The sequence below is a fragment of the Hemibagrus wyckioides genome, linkage group LG09 (assembly GCF_019097595.1).
Source record: "Hemibagrus wyckioides isolate EC202008001 linkage group LG09, SWU_Hwy_1.0, whole genome shotgun sequence".
Classification (NCBI taxonomy): Eukaryota; Metazoa; Chordata; class Actinopteri; order Siluriformes; family Bagridae; genus Hemibagrus; species Hemibagrus wyckioides.
The window spans coordinates 739,957-749,972 of NC_080718.1; the positions used below are offsets into that span (position 1 = coordinate 739,957).

General features: G+C 38.9%; 1 long non-coding RNA gene across 1 annotated transcript; it reads left to right on the forward strand.

Annotated features, from left to right (window-relative positions):
• Positions 1-3,687: 3,687 nt before the first annotated feature.
• LOC131358877 (uncharacterized) lies at positions 3,688-5,365 on the forward strand. Its single transcript, XR_009205704.1, has 8 exons — positions 3,688-3,819; positions 4,082-4,128; positions 4,212-4,289; positions 4,404-4,498; positions 4,603-4,652; positions 4,737-4,822; positions 4,931-5,022; positions 5,141-5,365. It is a non-coding gene; the product is annotated as an uncharacterized LOC131358877 (long non-coding RNA).
• The last annotated feature ends 4,651 nt before the right edge of the window (positions 5,366-10,016 follow it).

Here is a 10,016-nt window from a genome sequence, read left to right on the forward strand (position 1 = left end):
TGCGAGTCAAGGCAGGTGAGCGAATACTTTTGGCAATATAGTGTATACATTATATATATAATATGAGAAATTATTTGATTTGGTTACTTTACGTTGTGTCTTACTTTAGAAGTTTTTGAGAAATGTCGGAAAGACCATCTGCTATTGATAGCCGACTCTTCTTTAATATTTCGGTTCCATGACCCCACTAGCAAGAATGTGGTTAAAGCCGCGTTGTATGAGGAGGTACTAGTGGAGCAGGCAGATCTTACCTGAGGCGGGAGGTGCTTCCGGGCATCGCTACTCGGCCACCTCAGGCTCCCAGCGCTGCGAGGTGCCGATACGGAGCCTGGAAGGTTGGTTGGGTGATGAAGCCTATTTTGAGCTGCTTCAGGCCGGCTCTGTAGATCCCGGGATGCAGTTTGGGGTTGCCAATAAAGTGGCAAGAGTGTAAAGATGCAGTTGCTGCGCGTTCAGGAGAAGGAGTTGGATGCGGAGTGGAAGAAGCTCAGACCTGGCTGCTCCACAAAGCCAGTGCCTCTTCCACGGAAATTCTGCCCATCAGCAGCAGCATCCTCTGCCCCCACTGGGACTGATGTCTCCATCGGCGCCAGCATCACCGCTAGCTCCGCTCCTGACCTTGCCAGTAAACCAGTGTAGTGGGTCGAAAACAAATGTGTAAAGAGAGTGTACGTCTACAAGAAAAAGTAGACATCCCACAAAACAGTGAAACAAGGTCACATGATGTTCAGTTTAATTTAGTAATGTTTTCTGTATTTTGCCCTAACTCTGAAAGTGTTTTATTTTGTGTCTCCCTCTAGAGGGCGCTTAGCGCTTTTGAGACACTGAACTGCGGAGCTCAGGTCAGAAGTTCATTAAACATCTCTAGAACTTCGCAGGTGAGCAAAATATGGTTTGTTAATCGCTTGAAACAACATTAAATAAGTCATGATCTTTTGTTATACATGTGAGTGTAGATAAATGCAGTTTGTTTTAATGAAATGGTTTTGTTAGATTTTGTAAAGTGGTTGATTAATTTGTGTGATCCGTGGAACAAATGTGTCCAAGAAACAGTGACAGATAAACAAGCAGGTACACAAAATGAGTTCATAGGTGTGTTTGAAGAATTTTATATATGGATTATAAGTACATGTGGACGTGGATGTGAGTTAAATGTCTGTTTTGCATCAGAGTTGAAACCAGTTTTGAGTTGAGCCAAGATGGCGGCGGAGTGTATTGTAGTTGAGCCAAAATGGCTACGTCCATGTGAAACACAGGGTGAAAGCGAAATGGCAGACCTGTTTAATGAAAAGGCAAAAATAGTTTTTATGTTTTGTTTATGATTATGTGGACAGTAAGTGGATTTAAAAAAAGGGAAAAACGTTTGTGATGTGAATTACTATTAATGATATGAATGTATAATGTAATGTATTGTTCATTTACATGTGCCATATTGAATCACAGTCAGTCATGGACTATTTGAATACATGGACTTTATTAGAATACATGGCATTCACATCGAGTTTACATGGAGTTTGAGTTTTATTGTTTTAATTTTTGGTATTTTACAAACTGTCAGTTTTCTTGAAACTGAATACCTTCAATTCATGATAACATTATAAAAAGAAAAGGAAAGAATGCAGAGTTCATTAAATATCTCCAGAGCTCGCAGCATATTAATGTCTGATTATTCTGCAGTATTGACACCACTGTGTATTCTACTTACTCAGTCGGGTGTCTTTGGTCTGAGACGGGTAACACCAGCCTGCTTTCGATGTTAGCCGACATGTTGGTTTAGTGCCTGAAGATGAAGCTGATACTTATTTTTCTGTGTTCGAGCGAATAGCCACAACGTTAAACTGGCCTAAAAGTTTGTGGACGCTGTTGTTGCAGTGTAAACTGTCAGGAAAAGCTGAGGAAGCCTGCTCCGCTCTCACTCTTGAACAGAGTCTAGAATATGAAGTTGTTAAGGCTACTGTTCATGTGTATGAGTGCGTGCCTGACGCTTACAAAGTTTTAGAAACTCCTTTAGAGCAGACAGCTAAATCTGTGTAACCTTTCTGTTAAGAAACTGGCAGGGTGGCCTATATTTTTCCAGGAGGTTATCAAAGCCCTGATTACAAGATTCCCTGGTCTGTTTGCTGATGTCCCATCTCACACAAAGTTAGGTGAGGTGATCGGGCAGCACCCATGTAGAACAACCCCAGCTAAGTGAACAATTATGAAGGAAGAAACAGAGTACTTACTTAAATGTGGGTTAGCTGTCCATAGTGAGCCCTTGGTGTTCACCTTGTATTTTAGTGTCCAAGGCTGATGGCCTCGCATCGTTTTTGTACCGATTATCGACTCTTTCCCCTTCCCCTTTAGATTGTGTTGGCACAGCCAGGTTTACTAGCAAGCTGGACCTGTTAAAAGGTTATCGGCAGAGTACCCCTCACTTCATGGGCATCTAAGATTTCTGCCTTTGCTACCCCGGGCAACTTCCTCCAGTATGCAGTCATGGCTTTTGGTCTCCGGAATGCCCCCCTCCACATTTCAAGGACTCATGAATTGTGTATTGGGGAGGTCCCGAATTGTGCTGCTCACCTTGATGATGTGGAATCATATTCATGTATATTTGAATTGACGTGATTTTTAGAAGAGCATTTTTGTGTAATATGTGCGCTGATAAAGAAACATCAACTAGTTTGCAAAGTGTTGCTGAGAAGAATCAAGAATTAGAACCGAAAAGACATGACTTTTGTCTGACATCTCTCTGTGCACGCACAAACACACACACACACACACACACACACACAAACAAACAAATACCATGAGAGTGTGCGCTCGAATATGCCCTAGAACCGCTCTTGTGATACTTTAATGTCTGCGCAGCGCCACTTTCACACCACGTGACTAAAATACCTTACAGCCCTTGAGCGGGACAGCAATAAAAAAAAAAATGGTCAGAAAACACAACAATCTTATTATTCAGATCATTTTAATTTTTATTGTTAACACAGTTGATAAAAGTCGGCTAACAAATGTATGTTGTGTCAAAAAGGAGGCCCACTGTCTTTGATTCTGAAAACCCCTGACATAAGGACCCTTTTGAATATTATTCCCTACCCAAGACGTACAAAATCCTTAAATTAAATAAGCCTAAAGATAGATCTAAATAAAATATAATCTGTTAAGACACTAAGACATTACAGTCTGAACATCATGACTTTCTATTATTCAACTAATGCAGAATTTAAGTTAAAATACAGACATGACTTAGGTGAACAATGGGTCAGAACAGACTCCATCATTTGGCTGTTCTGTCAATAGAAAAGGAGTTCTCAGCTCCATAAATACTAGTATGGTAATTGACCATCAAGTCTCAGAGATACACTCTGATGACTCCACCCTCAAAGAAATAGGATCAAAAAGTCACCAAGATAAAAACTGTTATAGAATATGGCATGCAGTTGCTTCAAACAATGGTATAAAGCTATTCAAAACACCATTTAATGTAAATTATGATAATCGTAATTAAGAATCACAATTACAATTTCAAGGGAATAATCGACAATTATGATTTTTGTCATAATCATGCAGCCCTAGTTGTAGATCTTGAGTTTTATCTAATTGTCATTTGCTGGGATTCCGTTATTATACTAGCTATGAGGAGAGATTCACTGGCATTCAGGTAAGGGATTATTCATTGTGGAATTGTAAAATTTTGTTAATTGCAGTGACTAATTGTGTTTGTGTGTGAAGTTTGTTGAGCCAAACATTCAGCTGCTGCTCAATGAACAACACCAAGACCCTTTACCTGTGTCCCAGCTGAAGGTATTCTACAGTGCAGCAGCTGAGGTACAAACACCTTTCTGTACAAGTTCTAATGTTTAATGTTTGTTTCTCTATTTCCACTCGGTGGACATCAAGACATACTCCTTGCGGATGATAAGGGGCTCACAGAGACGTCTTTGTTGGTTTAAAACCACCAAGACACACTGCTTCAGTCACATAGAAATCACAGACTTAATTACTCTGAGGAAGAGAATTGAGCTTGATGATTATTAGACGCACGCGTTTGTGAAATAGATCTTGACTTTCAGCTTTTTGTCATTTGCAGGGATTCCCTTATCAAACCACCATAGAGGACTGTTTCTCTGGCATACGGTAAGGGATTATTTATTGAGGCATCACAAAACTTTTGTTAATTGCAGTGACTAATTGTGTTCACTTTAATTTGTTCTCTTCAGGCTGAATCTGGGAGGGTTACTGAATTCATCTCCTGTAACCGAGTGGAGACGTCTTTCATCGTGCCACATTATTACGTGGTAAATTTATTGCACTGTCATGAAGTGTATTTTGTAGACAGTAACTTTTGGAATTTTGTCAGTTGTACTTTTATTTGTCTGCATTGTCACTATTTATTTATTTTTATTCAACAGCAAACCATTACAACGGTAACCTGTACTTACCTGTATGTGGCTGCAGATGGACAATGTACACCTCCACTTGGGAGTGGGATCAGGACGACTCTGAGGTAGTTCAGAGATTCAGATCTGATGTGTATCTACATATGCTGCTATTCCCCTGAATGGAAGGCTGTAAAATTTAATTTTAATGATTTAATGATTTGGCTTGCAGGAGAGTGATCAGTGCCTTAACCCAGAGGAGATGGAGGTGTCCTTTATTTGGTACGATCCTCTTCACTGTTCAGTGGTGTAATGGTGTATTGTATGTTTAACATACACTAAGCGTTTATATCTCTTGTTTCTTAGCTGACTGACATCGGCCTGAAGGTGCCTGCTGTCCGCGAGGCGTTCGCTGTGAGTTAAACCTTTATTCAGCTGCTGTTATTGCACAGGTAAAGTCCACTCTGCTTTAACGTATAATGTGTGCTATCTTATATTCAGACTCTGCTTGCCAGCATCCACAACCAGAACTTGTTTGTTTTTTTCATTTGTTTTAACAGGATGCAGTTGGTGTGCAGTTGGCCTACGAGGCCCTGATTCGATTCCTGAGGACGCCTTCCAATCAGGAATCGATTAAAGCAGAGCTCTCTGGGTCCGATGTGTGAAATTACAGAAATTACAGTTTAAATATAAAATATTTTGCTAATATAGAAAACAGGACTTCAATATGTAAAGCTAATTTATTTTTCTACCTTTTCTTCTCTGTGCAGGTCCACCACTACAACTTCCTGGATGTTTTTTATGAACTGATTCTCTTCAGCTGCTTTAAGAATGGCTGAACACCTCATCCAGTAAGTGTCTTATCAGGAGATTTTGCTTGAATTAAGAACATTGAATTAAGAATTTCAGAACATGGTCTATTTTATCTCATTTTGTTTTCCCATATTTGTAACCCTGATTAGACATTAGGGATGCAACAATACAGTTAACCCACGGTTCAATACGTACCGCGGTTTTTAACCACGGTTTTCTGTTCGGTTCGGTTCGGATGGCTTGGCAAATTAAAGGTTTTTTTTTTTTTTTTCCCCCATTATTCTTTGCTTAGGTGACAGGAACAGTAAGTATGTTAAGAAGAACAAAACTGGTTTTAGTTGCAATTCTCTTTATTTTACTTAAATGCAAAAATCAACTTGTACACATTCATAGTGTACTGAAAATAGTGAGAGATAAAAATTAGCGCTTGTATGACTTTATTACAGGAGACGGGGTTGGACGGCGCTCTTTTTTCCCAATCCGCTCTGTAATGAACAGTAAGGGTGAGGTAACTCTGTTACCCACGAGGTCCAACTATCTGTTATTAGAGCAAGGCTTTGCGCATTAGACGATTCGGCTTCGATTTTTTGCATGTTTTTTCGTAGAGGTCGAGGTAATCTGTGTAATACTCTGTAATCTGTGCAGATTGGTTAGTTGGCATGTAATGCTAAGGAGGAGTCTTCATCTTACAGTGCAGTCCAAACCCTGAGTAAATAAAACCAGGGGCAATAATCACTTGTGTATTATGGAGAAAATCTTACTCAGATCATAAAGAGGAAATGTTTGTGACGTGATCTTGTTATTTAAAGATGGATTTATTATTATTATTATTATTTATTATTTATTATTATGAACCATCCTTATTTTAAAGTGTAATGTTTTCTGAAACATTAAGGAAACTAAAGAACCCATTGATTATTATTCAAGAATGTAATAAAGATGATCATTTCTCTGTCCTTGTCAACTGTATTATTCCATGTTTTTTAAGTCATACACGTTCTTAATTTTCTATCCTTTTGGGTAAAGATCTAGTCTTTTCTTTTATCACCAGACTGTATAATGCAGACCTCAAATTTATCCCTGTATAACTGTCTGTTAGACACATTTCTGCAGTATACATCTGACCAATAACCACAAAGAAATAAAAAGTGACATTCTTTACTTTTGCTTCATACTTGATTTACTATTGTTGCAGTCGTCCCCCGGAAGTGTTATCTTTATACTAACATTAAGCCAACTGCTTAACTAACTGTAGTCAGTGTAAGTGCTGTGTTTTTTTCAGTAATTTTGGCCTGATGGGGGCAGTATGGTGTCACATTCTGTTTTTATTGAGCATGTCAGGTGCTCCAGTGAGTGCTTCTCTTTATTACAAAAACTAACAACCAGTTCTCATCATCTCTTGAGCTCTGCACCAACCACTACAGCTGTTATCTGTTTTAAAACACAGCTGTCTTTTGCACATGAAGTAAATTTGACTGTTCAACTCTCATAAGCTGTTGATTTTTTTTTTCTATAACAGCAACTCTGACAGCAGTGACACCTTCAAGACAAATCACATGTTTATGCTAATATACTTGTTATAATGTTATCATAAGATAATAACCAGATTAAAATGTGTTGATATTTAATTTAAAAAAAAGTCAAATTGTTGATTACTGTACAGAGATTTGTATTTAGCATTTTTAGAAGGATTCTCTGGAGTTTGCAATATTCGGAGCTAAAGCTGTAATTTATTTGTTTACCAACAAATGAAGGTTTTAGGATGGAAGGCTCTAAAAGTTCTCAGTATCATCTGCAAACTCTATTTTCTGTCATAATAACTTCTAATAAAACAGGCCAGTTAGGATGACTTTTTATAGCAATCCTATTGATGCAAGTGATATTACAGACTAACTGTACATAAGCCAAGTGTTTTAATTTCTTTAGTGAAGAACAGACTGTAACAGCATTGGCAAAATGCTCAGTTTTAACTGGATTAGAACACAAAATAATCAGCTTCCAGCTGATGACAGTTTATGCAATTTATGTTGGGCCACATCCCATCACCATTCATTTTGAGTTCTATTAACTACATTTATTGAGATTCTTGAGAAAATTGTCTTCCCTGAAAAGTGGTTATAATTAACTATTTTGTCTCTATAACCATTCAGTAATATTTATCAGTAAATGCTTAATCATAGTTAGAGTTGAGATTGATTCAAAGGAGTGTACACACACACACACACACAGACAGACACAGACAGACCAGGGGCAATTTAGATTGCAGACTTGCGGACAGGCGGTGGTAGCTCTGTGCTTAAGGCATTAAACTACTGATTGGAAGGTTGGATCTCACCCAGTTACCATTGCAGGGCCCTTAACACTCAACTGCTCAGATGTACAAGTGAGATAAATGTAAGTGTTAAATGTAAAATTCTCTGGGTGACACTGAAATTTTGTTAATCTAAATGGTGCAAGCTTGATACTTGTGAATCTGGTCAGTGGGTGGTTGGGGTGATGAGGGTGTTGGAGTAGTAACTCACAAGAGGGAGCTCATGCTTCATCTTAAACTTTTCCTAATAAAAAAAAATGCAGCAGTTCGACGATGAGGTATTTTATTTCAATCTTAATAAATATGGCTTTGATAAAACTATTCAAATTTTCTAAGAATATCTGAATTCACTGTAATATTATCCACTATTTCTCTCACTATAGACTCTGCCCTCAGCAGCAAAGTCCAGCAGAATCCTTCTGGTCTGATTCAATCCGAAGGAGATACAGTGGAGCTCAAGTGTCTACACGGCATAAAAAATTACATCATTCTGTGGGATAAAAACAGCGCAAAACACACATTTGAATTAATGGGGTATCTCTGGAATAAAAAAGACTATGTAGAGCCTAATTTTACAGAGAAAATTGAAATGAAAGGAGATGCGAATAGGAACGGTTCTCATTATCAAGAACCTTTCATCAGCTGACAGTACAGGGTATTTCTGTGCTGCCAGTTTACACAGTGATACAAATGATTTCACCTCTGCACAAAAACTTTCCCTGTACGTCTACTTGACAGTTCTTCCACATCTGTGCAAGGGTGTAACTTTGGTTTGAAGGGGGGTGGGGGACGGCAACTTCGGGTGTATTGCTTTGGACCTTTGTGTGCATTTGCAGGTTCTGCAAATTTTTGAGTTGCCTTTTTCCAGTTTCAGAAACCAGTTTTGACAAAAGCTGGATCTGCATTCTTTGACACATTTGATTTTTCATGCCCAAAAGCTTGAGCACAGAAAAAAACATAGCATTCCATTGACTCCTGGACTGTAGTGGAGCCTAGGAAATTCAGGGTACCACTTTTCTTGGAACCGTAGTGTTTTGCTGGTGAGCTGCTGCACTGCAATGAGCTTTGGGTTAGCATGGTTGGGTTCAGCTTCCTGCTTGTCTGCCTGCACTTCTTCACTTGCACCTGTCCCCTCAGGTCTCTCATATGAAAGATGAAAATGTGCTAGCCTGTTTCTGACATGAGATATAATTAAATTAAATTATATGACCCGTTACACAGCACATACCTGCAACTCTGAGCTGCTACTCCCTGTCTCATCCTCCCTGTCTTGAAGCCAATTCACCTAATATGTCCTCTGACACAAATAAAAATAAACAAAAGTTCATCAGAACTAAAACTATATGGAAACGGTCAATAAAAATATCAGGGCCTGACCCTTTGCTTCTTTCCCACTACACAAGTGAGCAGGTAAATAATATGAAACCATACCCATGTGATGATGTGACCATGTTAACAAAATATTCTAAACATCTAAACACACACTTTGGCTTCTACAACAACAGCATTTAATTTGATAATATTCAAACTGTATTCACTACTTATCATGTACACTTCTTCCCTTTTATCTCCAACAAACCAAAATCACCTGGTCCTTCATACAGCACATAACCTACCTGTACCATTGTGCTGCTACTGCTTCTCCCTGTCTCACCCTCTCTGTTCTGAAGCAGCTCCACCTCATCTGTCCTCTGATATGAAAATGACCGAGTTATGATCATATTGAGTTTAACATTAAACTAACATCCAGAGTCTGCTTGTCATACACTGCTGACAGAAAATATGCGGTTTAAAGTGAACTTGTGTTCATGCTACACAGAATCTTCTAATCTACATTAAATATTTAGCTAACTGTCTGAAGTTGCCTAGCAATAACAGTGTATGTTTACCTTAGCTCAGTCAACGGTAGGCTAACATCAACAGGTGTAGACAGAAAATATGATTATCCTGACCTGAGCTAATTTACTGAATCAACCAACTCACATCTTTCTTTCTTTTCATCCATGAGGACATTAAAGTCATCTGTTGCTGCTTCTGGTGTATATATATATATATATATATAGACACACACAAAGATCAGCCATAACATTATGACCACTGACAGGTGAACACTGATAATCTCATCATGGCACCTGTTAGTGGGTGGGATATATTAGGCAAGTGAACATTTTGTCCTCAAAGTTTGTGTGTTAGAAGCAGGAAAAATGGATAAGAGTAAGGATTTGAGCGAGATTGATGAAGGGCCAAATTGTGATGGCTAGACGACTGGATCAGAGCATCTCCAAAACTGCAGCTCTTGTGGGGTGTTCCTGGTCTGCAGTGGTCAGTATCTATCAAAAGTGGTCCAAGGAAGGAAGTGTGGTGAACCGGCAATAGGGTCATGGGCAGCCAAGGCCCTTGATGCACGTGGGGAGCGAAGGCTGGCCTGTGTGGTCAGATCCAACAGACAAGCTACAGTTGCTCAAATTGCTGAAGAAGTTAATGCTGGTTCTGATAGTAAGGTGTCAGAATACACAGAGCAG